We start from the raw sequence: 19,847 nt of genomic DNA, 5'->3' as shown, positions 1-19,847 counted from the left end.
GGCACATATTTTACTCAACCGGTAAACTAAATCACATTCTTCGCTAAAAGGGACGCCGCTTGGCGCGAGAAGCAGCGTTTTTGGCGGGAGTTGGGTCGGAGTTCACATTACTGCCGTATAAGGTGGTTTAATGAGCTCCAAGCAGTCGTGTACCACTCATTAGTAATCTGGTGTCAAGAATATATATCTAGCGGAACAATGTCCACCAGCGGCTGGAGCCATCATAAAACTCTCCTTCACATTCCAACGGCGAGATCCAGATAGAGCTCCGAAACATATTTTCGGAGCAGTGCCTTCTAAAAAAAGATTAACAAGGATATTTTAAATAAATTAACTTTTCAGTAGTCAATTTACCGGTAATGTTTTTAAAATATAGTTTCGATAATCAAATTTCAAAGATTAATAGTCAAACTAAAGAATACATTATTCTGTACATAAGAGTAACACATAAGTCCGCAACTCATTTTCTTATCGGATATTAAAACTATTACGAAATCCTTTACTCAGAACCATATCCAAGGAAAATTCAAATTCAATTGTTATAAGGGTTTCACAAAATACAAAGCGTAATTTAATAGTATTAAATTAATAGTAATTTAAAACAATACACCTTTTTTGTACAACGATTGAAATTATGTGAGTTTTAATGTTCTCACTCAACACGATCAAGTTGACATTTAACCAAGTAAAGTTTCTTGTCGAGATGAATCAAGTTGCATAAACGTTTGCCGTCTTTACGAAGGCGTTTGGACTAGGCTAGGCGCTGTGATACAGATCAAGAAACAACTGTCAAGCTAACACACTTTAAAACTCAATCAAAACCTTCATGATGGTCACTTGTGATTATGATGCAGCACTCAACTAATGGACAACGTCTATGAAATTTTAACATAAATCTGACAACTATAATTCCTACTGTTTATGGTTGATTAATACGGGTTCTGTGCAGTTGAAGATATTTATTCTCTATTTTTACTTTAGTAATGAAAGTATGTATCAAATCTTAAATTTAAAAAAAAAGGATATAGAGTTTGCTTGACCAACACAGTGACAATATATTGATGAAATAAGTTAAGGCCATTTGCGGCTGAACACTGGACCTTAAGAAACCTTAATATTGGCCGGTTAATGTCAGTTGTTGGAATTTAAAAGTAGTACAAAATATACAGGGAAACGACTATATTTTATTGTAAATTGACTAGTTTGATGGATTTTGTCACTTAAACGTATTTAAATCTAAAAAGTCATTTTATTTATTGAATAAACAACACTAAAACTTAATAAAAACTATCCAAAATCTCCATTTATTGGACCAACTTTATCAATCTACCGTTACATTCGGTTAGGTTAAGTAGTAAAGGAAGACTACGGGAAAATAGACCACGTAGATTCTTTCTTTTTCCTCCGTTAAAACTATTGACAGATTTCTGGGCGTTAAGGAAATTTTAAGTCAATGCACGGGAAGTTCATCCACACACGAAGGATCTATAGCACTATTTAGTATTGAAGTAGCCTATTCATGAATTTCGACTCTCCACGGCCTTATTTTTTTTACCCTAGAAAAAATTTTAAAGAAGTTGTCACAATTATCAAACATCTTATCACTTCGGTAAAACAGTCCAACCCCATTAAATGTTTGTGAACAAGTCGGGAATCGAACCCGTTGCCCTAGCACCAAAATCATCCAAGGCTAGCGTTACACCCACGGTTCAAGTCTATACTTTGTGACGAGGTACACAGTTACCAGTATGACTGGGTTGCCACGAGTTTCCCGACTGACCCTCGTCGTGTAAGTATAAGGTTTCCCCGGGTGTGTCGGGACTACGCCCCCGCGGTCCACGGACACTCGTCCCTCGGCCCGCCTCTCTGACGAAACATGCCCGCTTGCGTAACAGGCTGGAAAACCTCAAGAGGATGAAACCCTCCTACTTCACTACTTTACCACATCTGATTTGATTATTTCGAGGCAATTTATAAATTGTAGACAAACTTCCAACAGAAAAGCTGCCTACTAATTTTGTTAGCTAATTTTAGTATAATTTATTCCAAAGTGTCATTGTAATTTTAGCTTTGAATTTACAATTTGAAATTACAAACTGAAACACAGCATGGGTTTGTTAAAACTTCCTACATTAAACTTGTTTAGTAAAAAAAAAAATTTTAACAGTGTAAACACTTATTGCTTGTGATGTTTAACGATTAATTTTTTTTCATCAATAAAGCCATGATTGGAATGCGTTTAGGGTGCTGAAAAAGGAACATTTAAAATCAGGAATGGTCCGAAATCAAAATATGCCGTGCTGAAGTAACTCGAACTGGCCATAATAATCTCGTTTCGGAGCTGTGGACGATGTGAATTTCATATTTGAATCAAAAGACGAGATATGCGACACTCCTATCTAACCGCGATCTTGAAAGCAACCCAATACACAAAAGTGTATCAGCAAAGTAGTACTGTGACGACTGAAAAAGGTAGACTTGTCAACAACTAGAACGTTTACTAAGTTTACTTAAGTCATATCACCATTTCAATAAACGAAAAGAATCTCTTTAGCAACGAATTGAAGCCAATGTAAGAGAAAAAGAGGATCAGCAATCTAGTCCTATAGTTACGAATCGAAAAAGGCACACTTGTCGATGAACTGTCTAACTATCACCGGTTCTCTAAAGAAACCATCAACACGTCACGTCCAACGACGTTTTCGTGAGCACAATAAGAAGATGGGTAACGTATAACAACCATTGTGTAGTACTGTATTGAATCAAGAGCGGAACAAATTTTGTTTGAAACATCTACTTCTACTTCTACTTATATCACCTGGTACTTCACGAACCAAAATCACTAATTTTAACTCATTTATCACTTTCACAACCACTCTGCACCTTCACTAGTATGGACGGTAGAGTGTAGAGGCAAGGAGGCAGGGCCAAGGCGAGATTTATTATTTGTTTACAACGGCGACAGTCAACAGTGGTTGCAGGTGGATCGCCCACCCGCCCACGGACCTCTGGGGCGAGGCCTTACATGGAGTGATGACGCATACATACACTAACCACTAACCTAGTGCCAACGGTAACGTACTCATCGTCGTCATAGCTACGTCAGTAGAAACATTTAAAGTTTCTGAAAGGGGTTGGTTGTCTTTTTACATGTAACGTCAACGAAGTAGAATAGCATCAATAGCCTTTTGCTTAGTTTTTCTGTGTCAGAATCCATCAATCTTTTCAGCATCAACTGCGTTGTCAGAACAAATATTACTGAGGATATTGGATTAAATATACGACACTGACGCATTAGTTGCATATTTTAAGGCAATTATGAGTGAAAGATAAGTGATGAACAGGTGATATTGTTGTTACTGACTAAAATCAGCTGGTACAGCTAGGGACTATTTTTTAACAGTCCTATCTAAACACCAAAACAATCTAAAACCTTCTGACTGGACCTACTTCTGAGCGAGTACTATTTTCACTCAGCAATCCGGTTTTACTAAAGAACTAATTAATTTAATTGGTTTTTATTATATCAGAATCCATTGCTATTCAGCAACAATCGGAATCCTTTTAAGGGAAAAATCTAAGCTACTGAGGGATGCTATTTCAAATTTGGTCAAACTTCTGACATTAAATACTATGTGCATCTATAGATTCAATAGCCTATTTAGTATTTAGTGTATTCGTCTAGGGAGATTTTTGAGCTAAAGCAAATTTATTTAATTTAATGCAACTCTATACATTTTACCGATTAGAAGCTACAACAACCCAAGGTAACAGGTCGCAGTGTTATCACACATGGAAAATTGCAATTGGTGTTTCATATGGTTCAAAGTTGAGCTTCGCGACGCTTTAATTATGGGTTTATTTATTTCTCCAATTGAATCTGAAATGTTTCAAGAAGGTTTTGCGTTAGCTACAGTATTACAAAAAACTACAGTATTACCAAACGTACTATGCTCTAGCACCAGAACAGCCTAGCTCTAGCTCAATGACAACTGAATTTTTGTATTTGCGAATTTTGGTTTGGCATTTAAAACACCTTGAAGTTGCTACTAGTTCAAAATAGTTGAATTGAAGGGTGTCACACAATTCCTACTACATTACTTAGGTGCTTGAAACAGTCTACAGTATTTAACGTTTGGGTTATAATTTTAAGCGTAAATTAATGTGAAATTTGTTTTGTACCAGCTGACCTCAATAAACTGACTAGTATAAATTACCACAGCTGTTTCCATTGTTGCATTGTTGTTGAAAACAATAAGTTGACTAAATAGAATATTGGCTATATTCCATTAAGTAAATTTAAGGAGCTTCAAATAATATCATAGCATTATCTCATTTTCTGTTCTATGTTATTGTCTTAAAGGTATACTAATTATGATTTAGTATGTTCAAACTACTTTTTACGGTACAGTAGTTTTATGCTGTTTAAAGTAATTTTCCATCACTACCAAAGAGATGTATTTCAAATAAATGCTAGTAAGTTTGTCTAAAAAAATTTAACTGTGGCAATATCAAGGTATCTCAATTCAGTTTGATAGGTCTACATCAACGACGCCTTTAATGGAAGTATTTTGGTGAATTTAATTAAAAAGGACAAATAAATATAATTTAAAATGTTAAACCCACATAAGATTGTACAGTCTTTTAAAACTAATATGTTATTATTAAAAAAAAAAAAAACAGATTGTGCTTTTTTATCTTAAATTCATTTAGTTTTATTTCGTTGTAGTAATAATACTAATAATTAAGTAGGTACATTAGTACAGTATGTAATAATTAATATTTCTTTTAAGAAGACCCTTCTAGGGTTTAGGAATTTTTTTTACTGATACAATATGCTAAATAAATCATACCGACTAAATTGGTTTAGAAGAAATATTAAAAACACTATAGTTTTGTTGCAAAAGCAATTCAACACATCCTTACGGCAAAAGATGCAAATTTAATGTCAAGTAACAAATGTCAGTAACTTCTAATATAGCAAGACATAATCAACCAGACGTTGTAAATTGGTTCCCCTGAATCAAAAGTAAATTCAAATTATGTGAAAGTAAACAAAATAAATTGAATCTATATTAAATTTGGATCTCTAAGTAGGTAATGGTTAGATATGGTTAAATAAATTATTATTAAGCTTGCATTGTGCCTTTTATTATTTTAAATTTATATCTAAAAAATCATTCTGTTACAGGTATTAAGAAGAAACCGATCTCAAAGAAGCCAGCTCATGTAAACCACACTGTTGTATTTATAAGATAATTTCCAAATATTCATGTCATTATTTGTTATCATTGTCTCATTCTGCTTGAATTCATTCATGTTATTTATTCAATAAGTGAAAACCAATAAACAAATAAAATGTATGAATTGTTATTCCTTGTCCTATTACATTAGATGCCTGACAGTTAGTAGTTGAATTCTCTTAAACAGATCTACCTTGCATTATTGTCGAGAAATATAATTATAACCATTTAGAAAAAATAACTTATTTGTGTATTATGTTTGATTAATTTATAAAATATTACTGCTGATGGCTATTTATTGCTCCAGCTAGCATTAATAAAATATTATTTGACTTAAAAACTGAACCCCTGACCTAGGAAGAAAACTAATTTATTGTCAATATAAAATAAAAATCTATAATCTCATGTAAATAAAAAGTATTTTTATTGACATATCAAATTAGTTTAGATATTTTCAAATATAGAGAAGTATTTGTAAAGGGCGAAAATACTTAAAACATATTGGAATTTATTTGAAATAAAATTGAAAAATACACCTTCAAAATAGCCACTAAATTAAAAAAATTGAAGCCTTTTAAGTTGAAGTTTTGAAAGATTTTGAAATTATTTAAAAATCAGTCAAAGATTACTTTGTTACATTAAATGGATATCATATAAGTCGAGGATTATGTACTGTGTAAGCTTTGCTATGAATCCTAGACCTCGATATATAACTATGTAGTTATATATCAATGTCCTAGACAAGACCAAAAAGTTAGCAAACAACCTCACAAAAATTATTCAATCTAGATATACTAATTTGTCCTTCTTGCTAATAGCTTAATCAGATTATCAAGAAAAGTAACAACATTTTGAGTTAAATTTTATGTCATATCAATGCAGACTTCATTATATTCATTCCTCTTTCAAATTATGCTAAATATTTGTCAAATATATTCCATATGAAACTTTTAATGAACAGTTTAATTTTAATCATATTATGCAGTGTTCATATTATATTCTCCAAAATAATATTTTGATTTTCACTTGGTTAAATTCATTTCATTAAAAAAACTGTATGTAATATCTTTAACAATTAACATATATAACTTCAGTATCCAATAGTCAATGGTAATATGGTGATAACTAGTTTCCAGAGCGTATTTTAATGTTATATGGACAACTCATTCTGCATTTATTTTGCTGGGGCTTTAAACACAGCCTTCACCGCACCACAGCACATATTATGCAGATATATATATATATTTTTTAATAACTACTGTTGTAGAAAATTAATTTAATTATTTCAAGAGGCATTATAGACGATATTGATGACAAAAATCTTCTTTCTTCTTTCTTCTCTAACAACAATCAACAACCACTGCATCACTTCTTAAACTACAACACTTCTAGAATCTAAACCACCTTCTAAAGAACCATACTGGTATTAGTGTTACCATTCAGATAACTACTAATTCTCCATTGAATTAACTTAATTTGTTGTAATAATATTGTCAAGAATGCATGGAGATATATTTTAAGTTATCATCTTCAAGTATTTCTATCCCAAAAGGGGATGATTTTTCAGCGTTGGTTATTATTTTCTTTTAAAAATATATAATGTGATTGAGCACTCTTTTCAAACTATATAGCATTCAAAATCTCAAACTTTACCACAACATTGAAAAGCCACACAACACAGAGGCATAAGCTAAATCTTCAAAACACTAAAAATATTCAAAAACTACCATTTCGACAAAAGTCGAAACCATCAACATCATAATGCATGCTTGGTATAGTATTGCATGAAAACTAGAGTAGCAGGTGCTAGAAGAAACTGGAATTAGGTAAAAATAGTTATATTTATTATAAAACAATTAGTTAGTAATAAAAACATAGTTGATTTAGCGTCGCAGATCTGGACGAGACGAGAGGAATTGTACATAGCACAACGCCAGACTAAAGCTACGTTACTATGGTACATAGATACAACATTTTACACTTGCCACCTCAGAACTCCGCCTGCAGGAACTTGGATTGTACAATGGATAAAGTGGATTGTAGAGAAAATATTGTAAAAGCTAAATTGAAAGCTGTGGAAAATGTATGAAAATTATCTTTGCAAAAGTTACAGTATTAAAATTTAAAACAACAAAAATTATTTGCTACAACAATTTTTCCAGACACAACTAATCAAAAGGTACAAACCTATGATATAATGCTTGTCTCAAGCTGAACGTATATAAATCTTTTTTATACTTAAACCTCAATAAAAATTCAATACTAAAAAGATTTTAATTTAGTAAAAAAAATGCAATGAAAACATTGAATAAGAAATAATGATGCAATGGTTATTATGGCACACATGAACTTATGGCACAGAATGGAACAGATATTTACAGAAGACGGGTGGCAAGTGGACAACACAATACAGAATATGACATACAGAATCTGCGGCCTGCGCAGCTATAAGTATCCACAACAGCTTCTGCACAAGGTATGACACCACAAAGTAAATCTTTTGAATAAAAACTAAAAATACGAACCAAAGAAAAATCATGCATTGTAGTTTTTTAATTTTATTTTAAGCACCAACAACACATTTTAAAGACTCAAATTTAATGTTAAATCGAACAAAATTTACCAAAGAGCTACTTACAACCTATACTTTATATACGGTAGCAAAAATATAGGACATGAAGAAAAAATGTATATTTCACAAATTTATAACTTTTCTATTTAATAGCTTAGTATTCAACAAAAGTGGGCATATTATCTGGTATGTTTGGTCAAGGTAAAACTGTGAATGTAGATTATTTTATCATTATTTTTTTAGAACTTGCGTTCATTTGATGATCTTGGATAATTTACTTCAGAGATAGTTAAAAAAAAAACTCTGAATGTGTTTTAGTAATACTTTAATTATGTATTTGCTTAAATCCTAATACTTTCATTAAATATTTTCTATTGGACTTGTTTAAGTTTAATGCCAGAGAGACTTGAAAGAACTAAAGCTAAGATTTAAATTTGTTTCTTCTTGTCAGCTTCAATGATATTAAGAGCACGAGAATTCAGTAAAAGGACACATAAGTAGGACTAAGATGCACATACAGTTATCATTGCAAAATAGATTTGTTGAAAGCCAGAAAAAAACTAATAGCATATATGTATATGCTAACAAGCAATTCAATGTGTTATTTGGCCATAAAGAGTCATGGTCATGACTTTTCTTTAGTTTCAATAAGTACTACACTTTTCACACCCAACACAAAAGCTAGTTGTGGATACAGAGAACAATATACATCAAACATCAGCAAATACAACGCAAACATGCTGGGGAGAATTGTACACACCCACTCAGTGCGGAAATATAAACATCACTATATAAATAAACGATTCAATAAATATTAACAAAATTACGTCTAATAAATAAATATTTATTTACCAGTCTAAGTACGCTATATTTTGAATATCGAGTATACTCTGTGAGTATTCAGAGAGCTGTTACGTTCTTATCACAGACAAGTAAAACTTCTGCACCTAGTAATGTCGAGTATCGAGAACCGAGAGAGAAGGAACGGTCGAGAGATTAGTTCCTGTTACTGAACCGTTCCAAACAATATCCAGATTCATGTATCACCTCTTGAATGTATGACTAGCATGGCGGCACACTTGTTAAAATGTTAATTTTACTAAGTGTTACTTCAAACTAAATCTACTTGTTTAGGAATTTTGTTAGCTGTGTTACTTCACAATGACAGTGTGATGAACAGAATAATGCTTTCAAATATTGAACTGCATTTTGCTTTTAATTACAGTTTCTGATGTATTCGAGGCTAGAGGCCATTAATATACTTGTCTCAGACACAATTTACTTTTGATTTAAATTAGAAAAAGTAATTATAATTTACTAAATTACGTTTAGTGTGGTTTCATCCTCAGTGTACTTGGAAAAATCAAAAAGAACTTATTTTATAAATATGATAAAAACACTTTTCAGTATCATAATTTAAAACGTACTGTAAAACCTATAATAACTGTCACCCATAGAACTGGGACTATGATAACAGAAATTCCTTTATAAATGACTATAGTTGGTTAGGAAATTTCCAATGGTTTTGGAAAGAAAGAACACAAATGAATTAAACATAGGCTAGACCTAGAATGGTTGTATTTACAGTATTATCGTGGACTAAATTATTTTAAAAGGGCTGCGTGGAATAATCGTACAAATAATAGTTGAAAGAGTGACAGTTAAGAGGTTCAATGTACCAATAAATGAAGTTTTTGTTGTAAAAACCACTTAATTTTCTCGATATTTCTGAACATTTACAATGAAGTAATCAGACAAAGTCTAAAATATTCAATTTAGAGGCTACCATGAATCTGGATGTAGACACTGAGTGGATGCGTACTAGTGCATGTGAGGATGAGAGGTGGGATACGGACTGGGACATTGCTGCTGATACCCGGAGCTCAACATAGGTCCCGGACTGGAGCTAGTAATATCATAGTAATATTTTATTATTATTTAAAAGCATACATGGCTTTATGTATTTTATTTATAGCATACACAGTACCTCAAACAAAAATATTACATGAGATTATAGATCACAGCTTATAGATTCAATATACAGCGTCCTTTATTTAAAAGTGAAAAAATGTAATTTATAAGACAATTTACAAGATGACTTTTTTCATCGTAACTAAAAAATCTGTTATTTAGTAGGCCTTACTGCATAATTTATTTTTTAAGGTTTATTAGGCAAGGATTTAAACATGTATTATTCAGGCCTAAGTTAAAACAGTATAGTCAAATTCCTGTTACCAAGTATTAAATCGTATTTTTCATTTTATTGTATGTTTTATTGTAATGTTTATTGTGCATAACTTTAAAAGTGTAATTTGTAATACAGTTCTACAATGGTATGTCAACATTTTATGTTAAAATTGTATTTCTATTCCCTAAAATTTCAATATTGTAACATGGTTAGTTTGGATATTTATTATTTCCCTTATTTCCAGATAACAACGATTGCTGATTGGCTGCATCTGGCAGGTACGTAACAAGTGGTCGCTAAGAGGGTTTTCATAAAAAAAATTAAAATTTTAAAAATAGACATATTTCAATTTTTACTCAACTTTTTAAGTATTAAAATACTCTATTGCAATGATGTTAGAATTATGATAAAATTGAAATAACCTCTGAACTAAAAATACTTTTTTATACCCTTAAAAATGAACATTTCGTTGAATGAGGTTACGTTATCATTGAAAAATTAAACATAATAATATCTGTGGAGATAGGTTTCCATAAATGTTAATAATATAATTTTTTAAAGTAATTTTAAAATATTTAACATTTTAATCATTGTAATAAGGTGTATAAATTGCTGAACAATCTAGTGTGTGGTACAATATTTTAGTGATAATGTCAAATTTTTAGTTATTTAACTATATTTTATTTGTAAAATTGTATATTCACGCAAAAAAAGAAAATTATTTCCAAAGTAAATACTATTTACGGGTAGACCAACAGAAAAATATAAGCTATGTGTATACTAGAAAGTGTAGATAAATTTAAATTTAAAATTAGATTAATCAGTGTTAATTATAAAGGAGGGGTACATAAGCAAAATAAATAAATAAAATATTGGCATGTCCCATCAAAACATACTGATAATCAGAATGTATTTAAAATTACAAGATTAGGGCTATAATAAAGCCATTTTGTAAGCATATAACTATACACGTTATATTTTCTTTCGAAATGGCGAAGAGTGTGCAACGAATTTTAAATAGTTATGTTTAGTTTTTGACAACAAACTATAGGCATTAATATATATACAGTATTGCATATACGTTTCATAACTTATATAGGAGATATATTGGATATATAACTTATTTCGAGAGTGGTCAATTAATAATGAAATGCATAACTAAATTTAAATGTTCAACAAGGCCAATATATAATAAATTGTTTTATTCACAAGCGCTTTCGGAAACTAAGTTTCCATCGTCAGGCTGTGTGTGGAACTTTCAAAGTTTGCACACACAGAGAATATAAGTAGGTTGTATTGTTTGATAAAATAATAGCACGAGGTTAACTCACTAAAACGGACAGTAAAAATTTATGAGACTGGGGAAGAAACATGCGGTACATAAGTGTGCATACAAAAACACGAAATAATAAAATTCAAAGAGGCAAGCGTACTAAATTCTTATCAAAGCCTTATTTACCGGATTAAGTGAGGCAAAAAACGGTAATGGAGAATTTGTAATTTAAGGACGCCATTATGAGTTGTATTTAAATATTGAATCGGTATTCAAAAGATACTGCTAAGTGTGTTGCTTAAAAATGTAGTTTTTTTACACACCAACTTCTTTTAATCTTGGCAATTTTAAAGGGCACCCTATCGTACGCTAGGCATTTTTTATGTGCCAATCAACACTATAAAACATTATGTATCACAAGACCGAAAGAGATTAGACGACAATACGAACAATTAACAAGCGTTTTATATGGGTAAAACATGTTTTATTTGATAAATTAAAAATGAAAGAGATACGGATGAGGTTAACATTTAAAGTTTTGGAAACACAAAACCTGTAAAATGATTTGACAATATTTGACACATATTGGGTATTTGAATTTTTTTGAGTTTTGGCTATAGCTTACACTATATAGGCCTACTAGTATATTTGCAAAAAATACTTTTTTCAGAAATATTCGTTTTCTGATATTGTTATAATATTGCACATCAAGTTAAAGCTTGCATCAAAAGAATTGTGGAATTTAATTGGAGTAGAGATCTATTTTTTTCAACAAAAAAATAAGAGCATTACATTTTTTATATATTAGCCACAATTTTGAAAAGAGTAAAAATAATCTACTTCTGATAGTCCTAAAATGTTTGTAATAAATAGAGCTTTAAAATGATTTATAATCATATAACAAACAAATAGAATATTTGCTAGAATTTGAAATTCTGACATTTGAACTAGTGGACCTCATTTTTCGGGAAATACTTTATTTTAAAACATAAAAAAAATTACGTTACCTCTCCCTAGGGGGGTTAGTGTTGATAATTGTATTTCATCATTGTAGTTAGTTGTAGGACCAACGGGTTCTTAAAGCTGGAGTGAACACAATATTCTTTCTCAACGTTTAATTGGTAGGGATCGGTCTCTATAATAATGAAAATTAAAAATCTAGCACAACATTACTATGTCCCCTTGCACTCGCGTTTGCACATATCACAATCGTCAAGCATGTGACGCGGCTAATAGCTGTTTAGATCGTAAGACTTCTGACCTGAAAACAATAGGTTAAAGCCACGCCAATCGCTAATGGCTTTTCACTATGGTCCAAAGCTCGTCCAAGGCTGAAGGACCCTAGAAATCCAAAATGGACAAACCTCTGTGGCGAAACCTTCATCTGTACAAGAACCTAATTCAATCCAAAGCCTTTCGGAAACTTGATTTCGATTTCAAAAAAATCATAAATATGTTAAGCATATTACTAAGAACAGTATCGTTGCTACTGAGAGAAGCGTCAGGGATTGTGACCCAATATGTAAATACTCGCTAGTATGCGAATACGCAACTACTGCATTGCAACCGAGCATTACACTCACAAAGCTTTCTCAGTTGATTGTAATTTACTTTCCGTCGACAAGGTTACTTTGCGCATTGGTCATCACGGAAGATGTATTCCGAAGTGAAACCATCCGATGTTTACAAAACTTAAATTTTACATCGCAATAGTCAAGTAGGCCCACAACGTAAACTATTTGAAACGAAATATTGCTCAGTTTCCAGACAAACTCAGTTAAGATTACATTGAAATGTAACTATTTGTGTGTGTAATTTTTCGTCTAATTAAAGATATGTGTAAACAATTAATTAAGCATGATGTTAAATTTCAAAATCAGTCAAATTCCATTTCATTATAAGAGTACGGGATATAATTCACTTGGTTGCAATTTCCCCCTTTTATGAAGCTTCTGTTGATTATTTTACCTATTCTCGACTTAGGTTGTATTCTATAGTGGTAAAATTGTTGTTTTCCGCACTTACAAAACCACAAGATATACCAACCAATTTCAGTGTCTCGATTCTTACAAAAAGTAAACATCTTACAAACTATTTCCCAGTTACTATTACTAACTATACTATTCCTCTAACCAAATTTTAATTCGATCTCTTTCACAATCAATATTTAAAACCCCAATATTTTCCCAAACGCCTCATCATTACTCATAACCGCTCAGATCTTATCCAAACGATTTCGAAATCAACATCAACAGAGTGGTTAGCCCCAACAAATGGTCCCACGGAGCGGCTGTCTTCGCCGTTTAAGATTAGGGGGTCTGAAAGTTAGTAGAACTAATTGGTAGCAAATACGGCGGAGGGGGGCTTCGCCCACCTGGGTGAGTCATGGTAGACCTCCTACACTCGGCCCACGGTGCGGCGCCTGGTGTAGGGGGGCTCGGCCCTGCTGGCTGACCACACGATTAGGCAACTCCTCAAGGATACAACGACTTTCCTCTAGAGCTACAGGCGGAGAAAATTGCGTTTTTCATTTACAACATCAGCTGTTTTGAATGTCAGTTTTGCTAACTTTATAATTTTGCGCATTGAAATATTTGTAATAACGTGTTTTTGTGCTTGACATATTTTCTCTAGGTATAGGCCTGCTCTAGAGTTAAAATGTGCTACTCACGTTTAAAACGTGTTTTGTTCATGGCTACAACAGTTTGCTAACATATTTAGTCACCAAACTATGTATACAATAAAGATTGATACAAAATCCGTTGGAATATCAAAATGGAAACAAATACTAAAAACTAAGTACCTATTGGTAATTTGGACATAGGTGCGGGAACGATGGATTAAATTCCAGACCTGTCCACAAAATTCGGAATGGTTGGACTTGTAAAATTCATGAGTTACGTTATTCTTCTACATTACATTTGCAAATACAGTATAACATTTTGATTGAATTAGATTATTGTGTAATAATAACTCAAGCCTCGTTGAGTTTTAAAACCTACATAAGTCGGTTTTACCCTATACCGTGCATCTACCTTTACTTGAGTACAGTACGTTATTATTTAAAATATTAAAATCCTAGAAACAATTTAAGATTTATGAACATTATTACCTAACGTCTCCTCATTAGATTTACTTATTCACAGCTCAAAGTAAAAAATTACTCATTTCAAAAATTAAATTCGACTTAGTTCACGAATGGCACATATTTTACTCAACCGGTAAACTAAATCACATTCTTCGCTAAAAGGGACGCCGCTTGGCGCGAGAAGCAGCGTTTTTGGCGGGAGTTGGGTCGGAGTTCACATTACTGCCGTATAAGGTGGTTTAATGAGCTCCAAGCAGTCGTGTACCACTCATTAGTAATCTGGTGTCAAGAATATATATCTAGCGGAACAATGTCCACCAGCGGCTGGAGCCATCATAAAACTCTCCTTCACATTCCAACGGCGAGATCCAGATAGAGCTCCGAAACATATTTTCGGAGCAGTGCCTTCTAAAAAAAGATTAACAAGGATATTTTAAATAAATTAACTTTTCAGTAGTCAATTTACCGGTAATGTTTTTAAAATATAGTTTCGATAATCAAATTTCAAAGATTAATAGTCAAACTAAAGAATACATTATTCTGTACATAAGAGTAACACATAAGTCCGCAACTCATTTTCTTATCGGATATTAAAACTATTACGAAATCCTTTACTCAGAACCATATCCAAGGAAAATTCAAATTCAATTGTTATAAGGGTTTCACAAAATACAAAGCGTAATTTAATAGTATTAAATTAATAGTAATTTAAAACAATACACCTTTTTTGTACAACGATTGAAATTATGTGAGTTTTAATGTTCTCACTCAACACGATCAAGTTGACATTTAACCAAGTAAAGTTTCTTGTCGAGATGAATCAAGTTGCATAAACGTTTGCCGTCTTTACGAAGGCGTTTGGACTAGGCTAGGCGCTGTGATACAGATCAAGAAACAACTGTCAAGCTAACACACTTTAAAACTCAATCAAAACCTTCATGATGGTCACTTGTGATTATGATGCAGCACTCAACTAATGGACAACGTCTATGAAATTTTAACATAAATCTGACAACTATAATTCCTACTGTTTATGGTTGATTAATACGGGTTCTGTGCAGTTGAAGATATTTATTCTCTATTTTTACTTTAGTAATGAAAGTATGTATCAAATCTTAAATTTAAAAAAAAAGGATATAGAGTTTGCTTGACCAACACAGTGACAATATATTGATGAAATAAGTTAAGGCCATTTGCGGCTGAACACTGGACCTTAAGAAACCTTAATATTGGCCGGTTAATGTCAGTTGTTGGAATTTAAAAGTAGTACAAAATATACAGGGAAACGACTATATTTTATTGTAAATTGACTAGTTTGATGGATTTTGTCACTTAAACGTATTTAAATCTAAAAAGTCATTTTATTTATTGAATAAACAACACTAAAACTTAATAAAAACTATCCAAAATCTCCATTTATTGGACCAACTTTATCAATCTACCGTTACATTCGGTTAGGTTAAGTAGTAAAGGAAGACTACGGGAAAATAGACCACGTAGATTCTTTCTTTTTCCTCCGTTAAAACTATTGACAGATTTCTGGGCGTTAAGGAAATTTTAAGTCAATGCACGGGAAGTTCATCCACACACGAAGGATCTATAGCACTATTTAGTATTGAAGTAGCCTATTCATGAATTTCGACTCTCCACGGCCTTATTTTTTTTACCCTAGAAAAAATTTTAAAGAAGTTGTCACAATTATCAAACATCTTATCACTTCGGTAAAACAGTCCAACCCCATTAAATGTTTGTGAACAAGTCGGGAATCGAACCCGTTGCCCTAGCACCAAAATCATCCAAGGCTAGCGTTACACCCACGGTTCAAGTCTATACTTTGTGACGAGGTACACAGTTACCAGTATGACTGGGTTGCCACGAGTTTCCCGACTGACCCTCGTCGTGTAAGTATAAGGTTTCCCCGGGTGTGTCGGGACTACGCCCCCGCGGTCCACGGACACTCGTCCCTCGGCCCGCCTCTCTGACGAAACATGCCCGCTTGCGTAACAGGCTGGAAAACCTCAAGAGGATGAAACCCTCCTACTTCACTACTTTACCACATCTGATTTGATTATTTCGAGGCAATTTATAAATTGTAGACAAACTTCCAACAGAAAAGCTGCCTACTAATTTTGTTAGCTAATTTTAGTATAATTTATTCCAAAGTGTCATTGTAATTTTAGCTTTGAATTTACAATTTGAAATTACAAACTGAAACACAGCATGGGTTTGTTAAAACTTCCTACATTAAACTTGTTTAGTAAAAAAAAAAATTTTAACAGTGTAAACACTTATTGCTTGTGATGTTTAACGATTAATTTTTTTTCATCAATAAAGCCATGATTGGAATGCGTTTAGGGTGCTGAAAAAGGAACATTTAAAATCAGGAATGGTCCGAAATCAAAATATGCCGTGCTGAAGTAACTCGAACTGGCCATAATAATCTCGTTTCGGAGCTGTGGACGATGTGAATTTCATATTTGAATCAAAAGACGAGATATGCGACACTCCTATCTAACCGCGATCTTGAAAGCAACCCAATACACAAAAGTGTATCAGCAAAGTAGTACTGTGACGACTGAAAAAGGTAGACTTGTCAACAACTAGAACGTTTACTAAGTTTACTTAAGTCATATCACCATTTCAATAAACGAAAAGAATCTCTTTAGCAACGAATTGAAGCCAATGTAAGAGAAAAAGAGGATCAGCAATCTAGTCCTATAGTTACGAATCGAAAAAGGCACACTTGTCGATGAACTGTCTAACTATCACCGGTTCTCTAAAGAAACCATCAACACGTCACGTCCAACGACGTTTTCGTGAGCACAATAAGAAGATGGGTAACGTATAACAACCATTGTGTAGTACTGTATTGAATCAAGAGCGGAACAAATTTTGTTTGAAACATCTACTTCTACTTCTACTTATATCACCTGGTACTTCACGAACCAAAATCACTAATTTTAACTCATTTATCACTTTCACAACCACTCTGCACCTTCACTAGTATGGACGGTAGAGTGTAGAGGCAAGGAGGCAGGGCCAAGGCGAGATTTATTATTTGTTTACAACGGCGACAGTCAACAGTGGTTGCAGGTGGATCGCCCACCCGCCCACGGACCTCTGGGGCGAGGCCTTACATGGAGTGATGACGCATACATACACTAACCACTAACCTAGTGCCAACGGTAACGTACTCATCGTCGTCATAGCTACGTCAGTAGAAACATTTAAAGTTTCTGAAAGGGGTTGGTTGTCTTTTTACATGTAACGTCAACGAAGTAGAATAGCATCAATAGCCTTTTGCTTAGTTTTTCTGTGTCAGAATCCATCAATCTTTTCAGCATCAACTGCGTTGTCAGAACAAATATTACTGAGGATATTGGATTAAATATACGACACTGACGCATTAGTTGCATATTTTAAGGCAATTATGAGTGAAAGATAAGTGATGAACAGGTGATATTGTTGTTACTGACTAAAATCAGCTGGTACAGCTAGGGACTATTTTTTAACAGTCCTATCTAAACACCAAAACAATCTAAAACCTTCTGACTGGACCTACTTCTGAGCGAGTACTATTTTCACTCAGCAATCCGGTTTTACTAAAGAACTAATTAATTTAATTGGTTTTTATTATATCAGAATCCATTGCTATTCAGCAACAATCGGAATCCTTTTAAGGGAAAAATCTAAGCTACTGAGGGATGCTATTTCAAATTTGGTCAAACTTCTGACATTAAATACTATGTGCATCTATAGATTCAATAGCCTATTTAGTATTTAGTGTATTCGTCTAGGGAGATTTTTGAGCTAAAGCAAATTTATTTAATTTAATGCAACTCTATACATTTTACCGATTAGAAGCTACAACAACCCAAGGTAACAGGTCGCAGTGTTATCACACATGGAAAATTGCAATTGGTGTTTCATATGGTTCAAAGTTGAGCTTCGCGACGCTTTAATTATGGGTTTATTTATTTCTCCAATTGAATCTGAAATGTTTCAAGAAGGTTTTGCGTTAGCTACAGTATTACAAAAAACTACAGTATTACCAAACGTACTATGCTCTAGCACCAGAACAGCCTAGCTCTAGCTCAATGACAACTGAATTTTTGTATTTGCGAATTTTGGTTTGGCATTTAAAACACCTTGAAGTTGCTACTAGTTCAAAATAGTTGAATTGAAGGGTGTCACACAATTCCTACTACATTACTTAGGTGCTTGAAACAGTCTACAGTATTTAACGTTTGGGTTATAATTTTAAGCGTAAATTAATGTGAAATTTGTTTTGTACCAGCTGACCTCAATAAACTGACTAGTATAAATTACCACAGCTGTTTCCATTGTTGCATTGTTGTTGAAAACAATAAGTTGACTAAATAGAATATTGGCTATATTCCATTAAGTAAATTTAAGGAGCTTCAAATAATATCATAGCATTATCTCATTTTCTGTTCTATGTTATTGTCTTAAAGGTATACTAATTATGATTTAGTATGTTCAAACTACTTTTTACGGTACAGTAGTTTTATGCTGTTTAAAGTAATTTTCCATCACTACCAAAGAGATGTATTTCAAATAAATGCTAGTAAGTTTGTCTAAAAAAATTTAACTGTGGCAATATCAAGGTATCTCAATTCAGTTTGATAGGTCTACATCAACGACGCCTTTAATGGAAGTATTTTGGTGAATTTAATTAAAAAGGACAAATAAATATAATTTAAAATGTTAAACCCACATAAGATTGTACAGTCTTTTAAAACTAATATGTTATTATTAAAAAAAAAAAAAACAGATTGTGCTTTTTTATCTTAAATTCATTTAGTTTTATTTCGTTGTAGTAATAATACTAATAATTAAGTAGGTACATTAGTACAGTATGTAATAATTAATATTTCTTTTAAGAAGACCCTTCTAGGGTTTAGGAATTTTTTTTACTGATACAATATGCTAAATAAATCATACCGACTAAATTGGTTTAGAAGAAATATTAAAAACACTATAGTTTTGTTGCAAAAGCAATTCAACACATCCTTACGGCAAAAGATGCAAATTTAATGTCAAGTAACAAATGTCAGTAACTTCTAATATAGCAAGACATAATCAACCAGACGTTGTAAATTGGTTCCCCTGAATCAAAAGTAAATTCAAATTATGTGAAAGTAAACAAAATAAATTGAATCTATATTAAATTTGGATCTCTAAGTAGGTAATGGTTAGATATGGTTAAATAAATTATTATTAAGCTTGCATTGTGCCTTTTATTATTTTAAATTTATATCTAAAAAATCATTCTGTTACAGGTATTAAGAAGAAACCGATCTCAAAGAAGCCAGCTCATGTAAACCACACTGTTGTATTTATAAGATAATTTCCAAATATTCATGTCATTATTTGTTATCATTGTCTCATTCTGCTTGAATTCATTCATGTTATTTATTCAATAAGTGAAAACCAATAAACAAATAAAATGTATGAATTGT

The 19,847-nt window shown here is 32.4% G+C and overlaps 1 protein-coding gene and 1 long non-coding RNA gene across 2 annotated transcripts in view; one reads left to right on the top strand and one right to left on the bottom strand.

The window, feature by feature from the left end:
* The window catches only part of LOC128991283 (uncharacterized), a 52,463-nt gene extending 47,117 nt beyond the window's left edge, over nt 1-5,346 (top strand). Inside the window, exon 6 of the long non-coding RNA XR_008490624.1 lies at nt 5,192-5,346. This is a non-coding gene — a long non-coding RNA (uncharacterized LOC128991283). The remainder of the gene's footprint in view (nt 1-5,191) is intronic.
* Nucleotides 1-19,847, bottom strand: part of LOC128991282 (serum response factor homolog) — a 136,606-nt gene that overhangs the window by 75,851 nt on the left and 40,908 nt on the right. The gene's annotated exons all lie outside the window — the stretch shown is intronic.

The sequence above is a fragment of the Macrosteles quadrilineatus genome, unplaced genomic scaffold, assembly GCF_028750875.1.
Source record: "Macrosteles quadrilineatus isolate MER2022 unplaced genomic scaffold, UCM_ALF_1.0 Scaffold_4__1_contigs__length_99947679, whole genome shotgun sequence".
Taxonomy (NCBI): domain Eukaryota; kingdom Metazoa; phylum Arthropoda; class Insecta; order Hemiptera; family Cicadellidae; genus Macrosteles; species Macrosteles quadrilineatus.
The sequence above is the reverse complement of the archived record's forward strand: the minus strand, read 5'-3'. Positions and strand labels throughout refer to the sequence as shown.